The sequence below is a fragment of the Salvelinus alpinus genome, chromosome 30 (assembly GCF_045679555.1).
Source record: "Salvelinus alpinus chromosome 30, SLU_Salpinus.1, whole genome shotgun sequence".
Lineage (NCBI taxonomy): Eukaryota > Metazoa > Chordata > Actinopteri > Salmoniformes > Salmonidae > Salvelinus > Salvelinus alpinus.
In genome coordinates this window covers 35,072,845-35,088,401 of record NC_092115.1, presented here as the reverse complement: position 1 = coordinate 35,088,401, position 15,557 = coordinate 35,072,845, and the positions used below count along the sequence as shown (strand labels likewise).

The 15,557-nt window shown below is 41.9% G+C and overlaps 1 protein-coding gene across 1 annotated transcript in view; it reads right to left on the bottom strand.

Annotated features, from left to right (window-relative positions):
- Nucleotides 1-7,289, bottom strand: part of greb1l (GREB1 like retinoic acid receptor coactivator) — a 119,277-nt gene extending 111,988 nt beyond the window's left edge. Inside the window, exon 1 of the mRNA XM_071375917.1 lies at nucleotides 7,045-7,289. The gene's annotated coding sequence lies outside the window, so the exon portion shown is untranslated. The remainder of the gene's footprint in view (nucleotides 1-7,044) is intronic.
- Between the last annotated feature and the right edge of the window lie 8,268 nt (nucleotides 7,290-15,557).

Sequence of the window (15,557 nt, the reverse complement as noted above, 5' to 3'; positions counted from 1 at the left end):
GTATTGAGATCAAATGTTTAATTGATGAGAAGATTTGCAGAATGTCGGCCAAAATCCATCTCGTTTCATCTTCTCCCACTGCCTGCCAGTGGGCTTCCTCTCACTACCATATTTGGTAGTGAATGGAAAAGCCAACCGGATTCTTCACATTTATACATCCAGTGAAATATCTCTCATTGTTCTGTCTGTGGTACTATGTGAGACACACCCAGCATGTTAAAGTTAGCTAGCTAGCTACTTGTGTCAAAACACCTTTTCAATTGAAACTCTAGCTAGCGTCTTAGTGTTAGCAAACACCATTATTAGTATAATGCTAGCTGGATAACAAAACAACTAGGTAGATAGGACTAGCAATAAGCCTAAACCCTAAATTATAGAAATCATGACAGCTAATGATGATAGCAGAGATATTGGAGGAAGGTTTATATACTGTCTCTGATGATAGCTAGCTAGTAGGCTAATTGTATAGTGTATCTGCTAAATTGTCATAGCTACATTCTTCTTCTCTACCATAGATCCCCACAAGGTCTCAGACTCCAGAATGGGAAAATGCTTTCAAGAAAGAAACAGATGAAGACATATGTTGTCCATTTCTAATGTTACTTGTAATGTTAAAAAGGGCAGAAAAAGATAACCCCATGTTCTCTTAATTAGATAGCTAGCTAGCTAGGCTACTCACCATAGTATAGGTTGCAAATTTGAGTCACAACTAAAATATTTATGTATAAGTAACATACCATGTAGGTACACAATAATTACAAGTAAGTACCCCCCTAAATATACTTCATTATAGCTAGCTAAATCCGGTATAACACCTAGTAATTACATTGCACTTAGGCAGATATTACATGTACTCTATGGTGTACTAGTGTGTTTATCCTCCCACTTGGATGGCAAGGAGGTTGAGGTTGTCATAATGGTAACGTACACATTCATTATAAATACATTTGTTAATTATAATCTAGGATGACACCCGTATGCCAGATCCCAGTCCGTGAGGTTGACCTATATCAGATCTGTTTCTGTAAACTCAACCAAGTTAACCCAGATGGTACATTTTTTGAGGGCAAGTGCTAGCAACAACACTGCATGGAGATGTTGCATTCACGGGTAGGTAATTAGAGCCTATAGAGCCTCCAACCGTTGTAATCTCGGACACCCAACACATCTGTCCACGAGAGATGACAACCTCGTGACAGTTGTTACTGAATCGGAGAGCAGAAGCAAAACACAAAATTGGTGAATTTAGTGGAAACGTGACCATTTGTAACAAGCATTTGTTATTATACCTCTGTAATTACAGACTACAATTACCAACAGTTAAATGTTGTTTTTACAGTGTAACTTTAAGTTATTACAATAAACTACAATACTTGTTACAGCGTAATTACACTGTAATGAGGAACCCTTAAAATGAAGTGTTACCTAGCACATTTAGCATATTGTGTTTCTCTGTTCTTATAAACTAAAGGACTAGGACATTCATCATTTTTTGAGATATAGCACTCACGGCATGGAACTCTTTCGCAAGTTTCTTGAATATCTCCTCAATGCAAAACTTCCATGTTTCTCAAATTAGGATTGCCTTCAAAGCAGCTAATGGCTGGTGATTTCATAATGAAGCTGCACCATTTAGGAGAGCATAGTGAGTGTGACTGAGGAGGCTATTCTTATCTCTCCCAGATTAACTTCACATTGTTCCCAATGAACAAAGACAGCCTGTGAGGAAGGCAGGCCAGCCCCCCCCCCCGAGGGCCAGATGGCCAGCTCAGTGCTCTGCTCAGCACTCTGCTCAGGGCCCCTGACCCTGCCGGCCAGCCGCTTGCCCTCACTGACATAGTGGCACGTGCTCAGTCCAGACACAAAGACATAGGCCACCAGAGTTCATCATCATACACACTGGCCAATGACGCCAAGTGTCATAAAAACTATGTGAAGTGTACGCTGCAAGGAACTGCAAGCCCCAATGAAAGCAAAGGCTGATCATGTGACCTTGCTTTATCACATTCACAACAACATAGTGAGGATATTTTTGGGACTTATTGGGTAAATAACTGATTGAGATGGTATTCATAAATCATTCAAAGCATTGGAATATGGAAAACTGATGTTGGTTGCTGAGAACATATGGCTGGGAAAACATAACCATAACTAACTCAGTAACGTCTGGGTACATCCATTTGAATTGAATCACTTTTTGACAGCACCCCTCTTCGATTTGAACGAAACCTTAAATACATACAGTATTTGCCCAATGTAGAAATGCTCAGAAAATGACTTTAGACCTGAATGCCAAAACATTCACGATAGAAAGGTGCTCAAAGTCGACACATGTTGAAAACTCCACACCATACCATTAGACATCCATGTCTTCATCACTGGAAATAAAAGGAAATTGTCACATGCTTCATAAACAACAGTTGTAGACTAACAGTGAAATGCTTACTTACAGACCTTTCTCAACAACATAGAATATATTTAAAAAATATTATAATAATTTAAAAAATAGTAACACAAGGAATAAATACACAATGAGCAATGATACCTTGGCTATATACAGTTGAAGTTGAAAGTTTACATACACTTACGTTCGAGTCGTTAAAACTTGTTTTTCAACCACTCCACAAATTTCTTGTTCACAAACTATAGTTTTGGCAAGTCGGTTAGGACATCTACTTTGTGCACGACACAAGTAATTTTTCAAATAATTGTTTACAGACAGATTATTTAACTTATAATTCACTGTGTCACAATTCCAGTGGGTCAGAAGTTTACATACACTACGTTGACTGTGCCTTTAACCAGCTTGGAAAATTCCAGAAAATTATGTCATGCTTTAGAAGCTCCTGATAGGCTAATTGACATAATTTGAATCAATTGGAGGTGTACTTGTGGATGTATTTCAAGGCCTACCTTCAAACTCAGTGCCTCTTTGCTTGACATCATGGGAAAATCAAAAGAAGAAAAAAATTGGAGACCTCCACAAGTCTGGTTCATCCTTGGGAGCAATTTCCAAACGCCTGAAGGTACCACGTTCATCTGTACAAACAATAGTACGCAAGAATAAACACCATGGGACCACGCAGCTGTCATACCGCTCAGGAAGAAGATGCGTTCTGTCTCCTAGAGATGAACGTACTATGGTGTGAAAAGTGAAAATCAATCCCAGAACAGCAGCAAAGGACCTTGTGAAGATGCTGGAGGAAACAAGTACAAAAGTTTCTATATCCACAGTAAAACGAGTCCTATGTTGACATAACCTGAAAGGCCGCTCAGCAAGGAAGAAGCCACTGCTCCAAACCGCCATAAACAAGCCAGACTACGGTTTGCAACTGCACATGAGGACAAAGATCGTACTTTTGGAGAAATGTCCTCTGGTCTGATGAAAATTATTAGGTAGGAAAATTATGTGGATATATTGAAGCAACATCTCAAGAAATCAGTCAAGAAGTTAAAGCTTGGTCGCAAATGGGTTTTCCAAATGGACAATGACCCTAAGCATACTTCCAAAGTTGTGGCAAAATGGCTTAAGGACAACAAAGTCAAGGTATTTGAGTGGCCATCACAAAGCCCTGACCTCAATTCTATAGAAAATGTTAGGGCAGAACTGAAAAAGCGTGTGCGAGCAAGGAGGCCTACAAACCTGATTCAGTTACACCAGCTCTGTCAGGAGGATTGGGCCAAAATACACCCAACTTATTGTGGGAAGCTTGTGGAAGGCTACACAAAACGTTTGACCCAAGTTAAACAATTTAAAGGCAATGTTACAAAATACTAATTGAGTGTATGTAAACTTCTGACCCACTGGGAATGTGATGAAAGAAATAAAAGCTTAAATAAATAATTCTCTCTACTATTATTCTAACATGTCACATTCTTAAAATAAAGTGGTGATCCTAACTGACCTAAGACAGGGAATTTTTACTAGGATGAAATGTCAGGAATTGTGAAAAACTTAGCCAAACTGTATTTGGCTAAGGTGTATGTAAACTTCCGACTTCAACTGTACATGGGCTACGAGTACCGAGTCGATTTGCAGGCGTATGAGGAAATTGAGGTAGATATGTTTATATAGGTAGAGGCAAAGTGACTAGGCAACAGGATAGATAATAGATAGTAGCAGCAACGTATGTGATGAGTGTGTAAATGTGTATCTGGTGAATGTGCGCCTGTGTGTATGTGTTATGTGTGAGTGAGCGTGTGTGTGAGTGTCTGTATGTTTTAAAGTGTCAGTGTAAGTATGTGTGAGTGTGTGGGTAGAGTCCAGTGCGTGTACATAGAGTCAAAAAGAGTTAGTGCAAAAAGGGTAAACTCAGATAGTCCGGATAGCTATTTGTTTTACTATTTAGCAGTCTTATGGCTTAGGGGTAGAAGCTGTTCAGGAGCCTTTTGGTCCCAGATGGTTGAGATTGATATAATTTAAAAGCTTACAAGCAGGGTTGTCAAATTACTTGATAGCGTATGGAGAAAAAAATATATACATAAAAAATATATACTTTTTTTTACCTTCAACATCAATTATCTAAAAACCTGTAAACTCCCAAAATTGTTGTATTCACATATGTTGTAGCTTAGACCCTATTTTACATCACTTTAGGTTTTTGTGTTGTGCCCGCCATCGGTTGAGACACAGCATGCTCTTGAATAGGGTGGCCTACAGGGTGGGTGTCATGTTTTGGCTGATAAATGTACAAAAATTGCAATAAAATTGAAATTTCGACTTTCAAATGGTACCACAGAGACGGTTGGAGGTCCACACATCAAATAATGTAGACGTGAATGGGAATATCTGTTGATTTAAATTATACTGCCAATCCTCCACAGGAAACCTATTGAAATGATAGAAATATAGATAATAGAATAGACATGACCATTTATGTTGACATTCAACAGTGGGTGGACCAGCGGTCATCTTTGTGGTAGTAATTAGAAGTTCAAATGTAAAATAAATGTAAATGGTGTAGCAGCTAAATTGCAACGGTCTCAAGTGGTTGTAAGAATTATATTACTATGATTGAAATGACACCCAAGAGCATATTGTGTCTCAACCGATGGAGGGCACAACACAACAACCTCAGATGATGTGAAATAGGGTCTAAACTACAACATATGTCAATATGAAATAATTGACATTCAAGGTTTAAAAATGACATACTTTTTATTTAACTTAAAAAAAAATATATATATATTAAATAGATTGACAACACTGTTTTGTTTGGAAGCTTTTAAATGATATCAAACTCACCACTTATCTTTTCCAGTGACAAAGAAATAGATGTCTCATGGTATGGTAGGTATGCAAAATGGGTCAACTTTGAGCACCTTTATCTCCTGAATGTTTTGGCATTCAGGACCAAAAGTCAATTTCTGATCACTTTTTTCACGGGCAAACATATACGGAAAGTTTTGTTTAAAATCAAAAGGGATGCTGTCAGAAAGTTATTGAATTCAAATGGATTTACCCATCTACAACTACATAGTCATCCAAGGCTGCAGACATACGTAAAATACAAAGCAGTTTGGTGACTGACAACAACACAGTATTATTAGCTAACAGTCCAAATTTGTGAATAAGTACTTCCTGTTTCATTTTCAAATGCAACACCTTTTAGGGCCTTCTGTCAAAAAGAAAGGCATGTAACCTCCAAAGAATTCAACCAGAAATTGTGAGGAAGGAGGGAAGAGTGATAAAGATGAGGTTTTGTGGAGACACGCGGAATGTAGTTCACCTCTCGGACATGAAACATGGGGGACAGTAGTGTAGATTAGGATCTGGTCTGGACAGACAAGTTTGTAATGGCGTAACTTCAGTAATAGTTTACACACCACATCTTCTGGTCACTTATTATCTACCTTAACATACAAGTAAAAGATGAGTCAGCAAAATGCAATCTATAGTCCCAAGTAGGGATAGTACTATTTAAACAACGTTTTGACTGGTCTTCATCCAATATCACCCTTAACTGTTGTGGGCATATGTGATATATGTGATATTCAACCGTTGATTCCTGTTTTGTTCAAAAACGTTTTTGAAAATTATTGGTGGAAAACATTTCAATAAGGCCACTGAAATGACCCAAATTCAACATTATACAGTACAATTCCAAACATTTTTAAAATATGATTGTGACAATAACATTGACTATTCTGGGCATTACAAGGTAAAACAAAATTACAAATCCACAGAGGTAGAGTAGCCTATCATGCCTTTCAAGTGCATCATGAGTTTGACAAAATGACAAAATGACAAACAGCAACATGACAAAAAAAACAAACAACAACAAAATACATAAATCATTTCACAAAATAAATTAGAACTAGAACATCTGAAATTGTAGGAACAAAATGTAGGTTACTTAGGCTATGTCTCTACCTTCTTGCCCTTTGTGCTGTTGTCTGTGCCCAATAATGTTTGTACCATGTTTTGTGCCGCTACCATGTTGTTGTCATGTTGCTACCATACTGTGTTGTCATGTGTTGCTGCAATGCTATGTTTTTGTCTTAGGTATCTCTTTATGTAGTGTTGTGTTGTCTCTCTTGTCGTAAAATGTGTTTTGACCTATATTTATTTATTATTATTATTTATTTTTTATCCCAGCCCCTGTCCCCGCGGGAGGCCTTTTGCCATTTGGTAGGCCGTCTTTGTAAATAAGAACTTGTTCTTAACTGACTTGCCTAGTCAAATAAAGGTTAAATAAAATAAAATACAAATACAACATTTTCCTACATTTCTATAAAAGTTCTTAGTGTAAGAGAGATTGAGAAAAGAGACAATGTGGCATAGTTTTCTATCTGAGAAAATATATATTAGACAGAACATCTTTGTTATATAAATCGAATGCAATATAGTGCTGGATTAAATATAGACAGTCTCTCAGTCTCAACTCGACCCATCACCTGCAACATAGCCTCCGCTCATGTGTTCGAAGGGAAGGAGAACTTCGTAACACGCACTGACGGCGAGATAAAATGCAAAGCATAACCAGCTGCAAAACACATACATGCTATAGGCCTACATCAATAATTAGAAGGGAAAAAACCTACCAATTTGAGATTTCAGTTGAATTGAGATTTAAATGTCCATCACGCACATCTTTCGCTCTCGCAGTTCCAGACTATCCTCTGAGCACTCAGAGCCACAGTATAGGGAGCCTCCAAGTGACGTCAAGGAATTACTAGTGTGGAAATTGCTTGGACGTATAGTTTTTCTAATGAACAGTACATAATAAAAACAAAGACTGCAGAACGTGCGTAACTGATGCGCAGTTATTGTAGCCCATAGGCCTATGTCTAAAACGCGCGCCAGAGAAGCAATCCAGTTCAGTGAAAAAGGGGATTTACGCATTTTCAGGACTAGACACTGGTGATAAATTCCTCATCATTACTCGTTTTTAAAGATATACATTTAGAATACATATATAACTCATTAGGCATAAGCTAAAGCTAGGCCTATGCTATATTTTCAACCCCTAAAAAGTGTATTGTAGCCTACGGTCAATCAACAAATAAAAAAGTAGGCTATAGTTTTTCATCTCTAAGTTATCATATTTATCGTTTTTCATCTATAAGACTTCAATTCAATTTACATATTACTATATTAAATGTTGGTTTAGTTTGATTTATTCCATATTTTGGATTCACACAATAGGCTATGAATTGCATTAGGCATAGACCTACATAGGTAGGCTAAAACAAACTATACGCTAGAAACTAAAAGCTCGTTAGAATACAAATGATAGAAATGACACCATGGAAACTTGAACCACATAAAATACCTATCTTTATATGTTGCACGCACACATGTTCCTCATTTAGTCGTTGCGTGTAGTGATATACTTCACATTCTCAACAAGGTTTAAAACAATGGTTCCTGCCGTCATCATGATACAAGTTCTTCATCAGCTCCTCCCATGGGGTTTGACTGTCTAAAAGCTTGAGAACCTCTCCCTCTGTCGGAAAAAAATGTTCGGTAGGCTGAAATGTCGAAACCCCGTTTAATGTCAGTCACTGCATGATCTGCCGTTGTAGGGTAATTGACAATTAATCATAATTAAATAGAGTCATTAATTTGATATTTCAACAAATGATCACTCCAATATATTACACTATAAAGTGCATGGTAAGCCTAGGCTATATCTTGTAGGCAAAAAATAATAAATAGGTGAAATAGAACACTTTTTTGTCTTTATACTTTCAGTGAAGAGTTTAAATAAAGTAGGCCTGAGAGCTGAAGGGCTATATTTTTTAATAAGGGACCGCTCCGGGGTTAAGTTTTCCCCCTACGTAGGCCTACAGATCTAGGATCAGCTTCTTCTCCCCAATCTACCTATCATTAGCGGGGCGTGGATAAAATCACTGGGAAGCCAAGCATACGCCCTGCGAACGAGACAACAAGAATAGACAGTGGCAACCTCTGTCCAGTGAAGTCCACAAAGCATATTGCATATACAGTAACAGACAGTTACATGACCTACAGCATGGTCAAGCAAGTTTATGTTTCCGATATTTTCAGACCACTAAACAACTATTGATTTAGAACCACGGAGAGTTACCGCAAGTCGCAAAGAAAACAAGAGCTGCCTCTACTATTCCAACATCATTTCAACTTCAACATTTCAACATTATCCCGAGCTCCCGAGTGGCGCAGTGGTCTAAGGCACAGGCACTGCATCTAGGTGCTTGAGGCATCACTACGGACAGCATGGTTTGAATCCAGGCTATATCACAACCGGCCGCGATTGGGAGTCCAATAGGGCGGCGCACAATTGTCCCAGTTTGGCCGGTGAATAAGAATTTGTCCTTAACTGACTTGCCTAGTTAAATAATCAAATCACCTCTGCTTAGTCAAATAGAGTGTCAACTGAAAGATGCCAAAAACAATTTAGTGCAATCAGTGGCGTGTATTCATGGATGCCAACATAATTTATATTTTGTGTCTCTGTGTTTCATAACGTTCGTTCAATTTGCAAGAGGCTGAATGTATCTCACAGGAGAAAGCATCTGAGCGAGCGAAACAGCGCCCCCCTGTCTCTCTACGTATAGGCCATATATCTGATGCTGTCTGGTCCAAACGAGAATACCATTGTTGCCGCCCATAGTATTGAATGCAAGGAAAGCCAGCCAGCATCTGGCCTCCCATGACAAAAAAAGTATAAAACATTTGCCAATCAGCGTTGAGCTAAACTGAGTGAGTTCAACTGTGAATGGTCCTGGCTCACCAAAAAAAAGTGTCAAAGCCATCTAGGATTTGGCGTCACTCCTATCATATCCCATTGAGAGCATACATCATTGACATAAAAATGTGAATTGTTGCATCTCGTCGTGTTGTTGTCCTCCAGCTAGCTAAAATTGGCCCTTTCCTAAATTAGCAATGGATGAAGATTGGGATTTGGACTTGTGGTTTTACTTCATTCTCCATACTGGCCAATGATTATAATGGCGATTCTGATCCAACCATTAATTCATACATTGTTGTGTCCCCTGGCCTGAGAGGCTGGAAGTTCAATATGTTATTCTAATGTTAACTAGCTAACGTTGACAATTAATGGGAGTTAGGCTAATGTGCAAGCATTTTAGCCAGGTTGCCAATGACAACAAAAAATAAAAGCATGTACTGTATGACAGAGTGATAGACAGTTTCGTCTACATGAAAAAGAGGAGGATGGCATTGACGTTTCTCTACAAGTAGGGTGAGTCATCATGTTTCTTTACTTGCACGAACGCACACACACAGAACGCACAGAGAAATCAGAACCATGGACAGCCACATCATATTTAGCTTACGTTGATTGGACTAAATTGTTTTTGGTATCTTTTAGTTGTCACTGTATTAGACTAAGCAGAGGTGATTTGATGATGTTCAAATGTTGACGTTGACATGGTGCTGGAATAGTGGAGGCAGCTCCTGTTTTCTTTGTGACTTGTGGTAACTCTCTGTGGTTCTAAATCAATAGTTGTTTAGTGGTCCGAAAATTTACATTTACATTTAAGTCATTTAGCAGACGCTCTTATCCAGAGCGACTTACAAATTGGTGCATTCACCTTATGATATCCAGTGGAACAACCACTTTACAATAGTGCATCTAACTCTTTTAAGGGGGGGGGGGGGGTTAGAAGGATTACTTTATCCTATCCTAGGTATTCCTTAAAGAGGTGGGGTTTCAGGTGTCTCCGGAAGGTGGTGATTGACTCCGCTGACCTGGCGTCGTGAGGGAGTTTGTTCCACCATTGGGGTGCCAGAGCAGCGAACAGTTTTGACTGGGCTGAGCGGGAACTGTACTTCCTCAGAGGTAGGGAGGCGAGCAGGCCAGAGGTGGATGAACGCAGTGCCCTTGTTTGGGTGTAGGGCCTGATCAGAGCCTGAAGGTACGGAGGTGCCGTTCCCCTCACAGCTCCGTAGGCAAGCACCATGGTCTTGTAGCGGATGCGAGCTTCAACTGGAAGCCAGTGGAGAGAGCGGAGGAGCGGGGTGACGTGAGAGAACTTGGGAAAGTTGAACACCAGACGGGCTGCGGCGTTCTGGATGAGTTGTAGGGGTTTAATGGCACAGGCAGGGAGCCCAGCCAACAGCGAGTTGCAGTAATCCAGACGGGAGATGACAAGTGCCTGGATTAGGACCTGCGCCGCTTCCTGCGTGAGGCAGGGTCGTACTCTGCGAATGTTGTAGAGCATGAACCTACAGGAACGGGTCACCGCCTTGATGTTAGTTGAGAACGACAGGGTGTTGTCCAGGATCACGCCAAGGTTCTTAGCACTCTGGGAGGAGGACACAATGGAGTTGTCAACCGTGATGGCGAGATCATGGAACGGGCAGTCCTTCCCCGGGAGGAAGAGCAGCTCCGTCTTGCCGAGGTTCAGCTTGAGGTGGTGATCCGTCATCCACACTGATATGTCTGCCAGACATGCAGAGATGCGATTCACCACCTGGTTATCAGAGGGGGGAAAGGAGAAGATTAATTGTGTGTCGTCTGCATAGCAATGATAGGAGAGACCATGTGAGGATATGACAGAGCCAAGTGACTTGGTGTATAGCGAGAATAGGAGAGGGCCTAGAACAGAGCCCTGGGGGACACCAGTGGTGAGAGCACGTGGTGCGGAGACAGATTCTCGCCACGCCACCTGGTAGGAGCGACCTGTCAGGTAGGACGCAATCCAAGCGTGGGCCGCGCCGGAGATGCCCAGCTCGGAGAGGGTGGAGAGGAGGATCTGATGGTTCACAGTATCAAAGGCAGCCGATAGGTCTAGAAGGATGAGAGCAGAGGAGAGAGAGTTAGCTTTAGCAGTGCGGAGCGCCTCCGTGACACAGAGAAGAGCAGTCTCAGTTGAATGACTAGTCTTGAAACCTGACTGATTTGGATCAAGAAGGTCATTCTGAGAGAGATAGCAGGAGAGCTGGCCAAGGACGGCACGTTCAAGAGTTTTGGAGAGAAAAGAAAGAAGGGATACTGGTCTGTAGTTGTTGACATCGGAGGGATCGAGTGTAGGTTTTTTCAGAAGGGGTGCAACTCTCGCTCTCTTGAAGACGGAAGGGACGTAGCCAGCGGTCAAGGATGAGTTGATGAGCGAGGTGAGGTAAGGGAGAAGGTCTGGAGAAGAGAGGAGGGGATAGGGTCAAGCGGGCAGGTTGTTGGGCGGCCGGCCATCACAAGACGCGAGATTTCATCTGGAGAGAGAGGGGAGAAAGAGGTCAAAGCACAGGATAGGGCAGTGTGAGCAGAACCAGCGGTGTCGTTTGACTTAGCAAACGAGGATCGGATGTCGTCGACCTTCTTTTCAAAATGGTTGACGAAGTCATCAGCAGAGAGGGAGGAGGGGGGAGGAGGGGGAGGAGGATTCAGGAGGGAGGAGAAGGTGGCAAAGAGCTTCCTAGGGTTAGAGGCAGATGCTTGGAATTTAGAGTGGTAGAAATTGGCTTTAGCAGCAGAGACAGAAGAGGGGAATGTAGAGAGGAGGGAGTGAAAGGATGCCAGGTCCGCAGGGAGGCGAGTTTTCCTCCATTTCCGCTCGGCTGCCCGGAGCCCTGTTCTGTGAGCTCGCAATGAGTCGTCGAGCCACGGAGCAGGAGGGGAGGACCGAGCCGGCCTGGAGGATAGGGGACATAGAGAGTCAAAGGATGCAGAAAGGGAGGAGAGGAGGGTTGAGGAGGCAGAATCAGGAGATAGGTTGGAGAAGGTTTGAGCAGAGGGAAGAGATGATAGGATGGAAGAGGAGAGAGTAGCGGGGGAGAGAGAGCGAAGGTTGGGACGGCGCGATACCATCCGAGTAGGGGCAGTGTGGGAAGTGTTGGATGAGAGCGAGAGGGAAAAGGATACAAGGTAGTGGTCGGAGACTTGGAGGGGAGTTGCAATGAGATTAGTGGAAGAACAGCATCTAGTAAAGATGAGGTCAAGCGTATTGCCTGCCTTGTGAGTAGGGGGGGAAGGTGAGAGGGTGAGGTCAAAAGAGGAGAGGAGTGGAAAGAAGGAGGCAGAGAGGAATGAGTCAAAGGTAGACGTGGGGAGGTTAAAGTCACCCAGAACTGTGAGAGGTGAGCCATCCTCAGGAAAGGAACTTATCAGGGCGTCAAGCTCATTGATGAACTCTCCAAGGGAACCTGGAGGGCGATAAATGATAAGGATGTTAAGCTTGAAAGGGCTGGTAACTGTGACAGCATGGAATTCAAAGGAGGCGATAGACAGATGAGTCAGGGGAGAAAGAGAGAATGTCCACTTGGGAGAGATGAGGATCCCAGTGCCACCACCCCGCTGACCAGAAGCTCTCGGGGTGTGCGAGAACACGTGGGCAGACGAGGAGAGAGCAGTAGGAGTAGCAGTGTTATCAGTGGTAATCCATGTTTCCGTCAGTGCCAAGAAGTCGAGGGACTGGAGGGAAGCATAGGCTGAGATGAACTCTGCCTTGTTGGCCGCAGATCGGCAGTTCCAGAGGCTGCCTGAGACCTGGAACTCCACGTGGGTCGTGCGCGCTGGGACCACCAGGTTAGAGTAGCAGCGGCCACGCGGTGTGAAGCGTTTGTATGGTCTGTGCAGAGAGGAGAGAACAGGGATAGACAGACACATAGTTGACAGGCTACAGAAGAGGCTACGCTAATGCAAAGGAGATTGGAATGACAAGTGGACTACACGTCTCGAATGTTCAGAAAGTTAAGCTTACGTTGCAAAAAATCTTATTGACTAAAATGATATAGTACTGCTGGCTGGTGAAATAGGCTAGCTAGCAGTGGCTGCGTTGTTGACTTTGTTTGAAAGTGTAACTGGCTAGGTAACCTCTAACTGGCTAGGTAACCTCGACAATTACTCTAGACTACACAATTATCTTGGATACAAAGACGGCTATGTAGCCAGCTAAGATCAAACAAATCAAACTGTTGTACTGTAATGAAATGAAATGTAATACTACCTGTGGAGCAAAGCGGAATGCAACTACTCGCTCCAACCCGGAAGTGCGTATCGTAGAGGGAGAGGCAATAGAAGTGTTGTTTCTTGTATTATTGTCTTTTGTGTCTTTAGAGGACTGCTTCACCTTAATGTCCCCTTTCCCTTTTCTTCTGTCCTTATTTTGTCCCACTTTGTCCCTTCTTTGTCCCTTCTTCTCTTCTACCAACTAGACACTCCTTGTTAGCTAGCTAGCTTCTTCCAGGAATGTCCCTAGCAACTGCCTAGCAACAGGTAAACAACTTAGCTAGCTAAGAAAACGGTATAATTTTATGAAAAATTGTTACTTTTCAAAAGCCTTTCTTCTTTGTTTGCTGCTTGTTTGGTCTCCTATTCAGTTTGCAGTTTTCTTTTGATTTTTTTTCGATGTACTTTACTCTAAAAAAAACATTTAAATTTCAATATTTGTAGGAGCTCATCTTTTCAGCTGCTGCTGCTTAATTTGGAACTCCGGAACTCCGGTTATTGCACTTGCCATATGCTTTTAGTGACTCTGGCTTTTCTTTTTTCTTTCTTTCATTCACTTGGGATTCAAGAGCCACTTTATCTGTCAGTAAGAGAAAATTGTGACAAAATGGCTTTACAACTAACATGAATGGACAGATGTCACAGCCGGTTACAAAGTTGCAAGCAAAGTTGTAATGATTTACCTCAATTGTTCTAACTTTAGCATTGAAAATCCTATCTTGACGTTGCGCCTCTCCAAACTATCCGCAGCAATGCGGTCCGAAAGTAATTCTATATTGTACATTTTCTATCTTGTAATGAGGTTTTCCCGTACTGTCTCGCTGCAGTTAGAATCAAAGAACGAAAAAAATGTTGGAAACATAAACTTGCTTGACCATGCTGTAGGTCATGTAACTGTTTGTTATATGCAAAATGCTTTGTGGACTTCACTGGACAGAGGTTGCTATCCGGTTTTGTAATAAAACAAATATGTAGTTGAATTTATTCTGCCACTGTGTCTTCTTATTGTCTTTAGGCCTATATATCACGCTCGCAAGGCATATGCATTAACAGGTTATAGAGTAAACAATGCAATTATCACAACACATAGGTTGGGGGTGGCTTGGCTTCCCCAGTGATTTTACCCATATGATGTGGCAGTCCATGGTTCTGATTTCTCTGTGTGTGTGTGTGTGTGTGTGTGTAATCAAATAACATTTTATTGGTCACATACACGTGTTTAGCAGATGTTATTGCGGGTGTAGCGAAATGCTTGTGCTTCTATATCTAACCAACATATACCCAATACACACAGACGACACAAATCTAAGTAAAGGAATGGAATTAAGAATATATAAATATATGGACGAGTAATGTCAGATCGGCATAAAGTAACATACAGTAGAATAGTATAGAATACAGTATATACATATGAGATGAGTAATGCAAGATATGTAAACACTATTGAAGTGACATTATGAAAGTGACTAGTGTTACATTTATTAAAGTGGCCAATGATTTCAAGTCTCTGTATATAGGCAGCAGCCTCTCTGTGCTAGTGATGGCTGTTTAACAGTATGATGGTTTTGAGATAGAAGCTGTTTTTCAGTCTCTCAGTCCCAGCTTTGATGCACCTGCACTGACCTCATCTTCTGGATGATAGCGGGGTGAACAGGCAGTGGCTCAGGTGGTTGTTGTCCTTGATGATCTTTTTGGCCTTCCTGTGACATCGGGTGCTGTAGGTGTCCTGGAGGGCAGGTAGTTTGCCCCCGGTGATGCATTGTCCCCGGTGATGCCTCACCACCTGTCGTACCAGGTGGTGATACAGCCCGACAGGATGCTCTTGATTGTGCATCTGTAAAAGTTTGTGAGTGTTTTTGGTGACAAGCCACATTTCTTCAGCCTCCTGAAGTTGAAGAGGCGCTGTTGTGCCTTATTCACCACACTGTCTGTGTGCGTGAACCATTTTAGTTGGTCAGTGATGTGTACGCCGAGGAACTTGAAGCTTTACACCTTCTCCACTGCTGTCCCATCGATGTGCATAGGGGGGTGCTCCATCTGCTGTTTCCTGAAGTCCACGATCATCTCCTTTGTTTTTTTGACGTTGAGTGAGAGGTTATTTTCCTGGTACCACACTCCCAGAGCCCTCACCTCCTCCCTGTAGGCTGTCTCGTCGTTGTT